The following is a 1,994-nucleotide window of genomic DNA, read 5'->3' as shown; positions in this document are numbered from 1 at the left end:
TCAGTCACGTATTAAAATTCTCAGCAATTCCAATGCTATTTTTCATTTATTTTCTTAGATCTAGTAGAATTTGCTTTATGAATCTATGATCTCCTGTGTGTGAGGTATGTATATATTTAGGGTTGTTAAGTCTTCTTGTCGATTTACTCCCTTTACTATTATATTATGATTATCTTTGCCTTTTTATTTTTACCATTATTAATTTAAATTCTATTTTATCTGATGTAAGAATGGCTACATTTGCTCTCTTATGGTTTCCATTTGCATGGAATATTTTTCTTCATATTTTTACCTGGAGTCAGTGCAAGTCCTTGTTAGTTAGATGTGTTTTGTAGAGACAGCATTTATTGTGTTTTTTCATCCTGTCACCCACTCTGTGTCTTTTAAGTGGGGTATTACTAATACCATTCATGTTCAGTGTTAATATTGGCATGTGGGAATTAACTATTCTGTGCATTATGTTGGGTAATAGCTTGTTGTTTTATTTCCCTCTTGTGTTATTGTATTACATGTATGAAGTGAGAGCTTGAACTTTTGTGTGTTTTTAAGATGGTATTTATTTTGCTGATTTATGCATAATATACTTTTGAGTATTTCCTGTAAGGCAAATCTAGTAGTGACATATTCCCTTAGTGTCAGCTTGTCTGAAAAAGTCTTTATTTATCCACCATTAATGAAACTTAGTTTCGTAGGGTGTAAAATTCTTGGCTGGCATTTGTTCTGTTTAAGAAAACTGTAAATGGTGTTCTAATCACTTCTGGTTTGTAAGATCTCCACTGAGAAGTCTGTTGTTAGCTTGATAGATTTCCCTTTGTATGTTAATTGTTACTTTCAGCTTGGAGCCTGTGAAATTTTTACCCTTATTTTGATTTTGGCCAGGTTGATAACTATGTCTTTTGGAAATGTTCTATTTGCTATGAATCTTCCTGGTGTTTGATGTCCATCTTGTATCTGGTTAGCTGAATCTCTGGTGATGCCAGGGAAGTTCTCAATAATTCCTTCAAATGGGTTTTCTATGCTTTTTCTTCTTCCTCAGGGATATCTATATTCATACATTGGCTCATTTTTTCATAGTCACATATTTTTCTGAGTGATTGTTCATTATTCTTTATTCTGTTATCTGCATCTTTTACTGATTGAGTTAGTTTGAAATCCTTGTATTCAGGCTCTGAGAGTCATTTTTTAGCATGCTGTTGAAGTTTCTGCTGTGTTTGAGATTTCCTAAATACTTCTTTCATTTCTTTAAGTTCTATTACACATGTCTTGTTTTGTCAAGCTTTTTAAAAACTTTTTCACTTTTTCATTGATAACTTGAAAAATTTTTGGCTTTTTTGTGATGGTTTATAACATTCTCTTCAATCTTATTCATGTTATTTCCTATTCATATTCTTAATTATATTTCTGACATTTCAACAATATCTTCTTTGTTGGGGTCTGTTGCTAAGTTCTATTGTGATCCTTTGTGGAGGGGGGTATGTCAAACTAGCTAGTTTTTTCTTATTGCCAGAGTTTCTGTGTGGATTTCTTCTCATCTGAAATTTCTTCTCTCAGCTCAGAGCTAATGGCTTTGTGGAATACCTGTTCACTTTTTCTGGGATTTCTGCTGCCTAGTGAGAAAGAGGAGAGATCCACACTAGCCACTTTTGTGACTACTCTGAAACACTGATCCAAAAGGAGAGGGGTGGATGTGCTGAGAACCTGTAATACATCAGTTCTGTGGTGTCCTATTTGTTAAGATAGTCACAGTCCAAGCTAGTGCTAGATGATCTTCCTGTTGAGTGGGGTGTTGCTCCCCATGCCACTGCTAAAAGTTCAGCTGGAGGTCCTTTCCAAGGAGGCTGGTGTTGTGGCAGACTGCTCTGCCTGGATTTACCTATGGCAGTGGGATTGGCAGCTGATGAGACTATCTATCCATTGATCATGGGTATGAGGACTGCAGGGGTTCATTGCACCTGGATGCAGGTATGATGAAAGCTAATGACAAGCAGGTTTCT

This window comes from Otolemur garnettii, unplaced genomic scaffold (assembly GCF_000181295.1).
Source record: "Otolemur garnettii isolate 467f Iridium unplaced genomic scaffold, OtoGar3 scaffold00195, whole genome shotgun sequence".
Taxonomy (NCBI): domain Eukaryota; kingdom Metazoa; phylum Chordata; class Mammalia; order Primates; family Galagidae; genus Otolemur; species Otolemur garnettii.
This window is presented reverse-complemented; position numbering follows the sequence as displayed.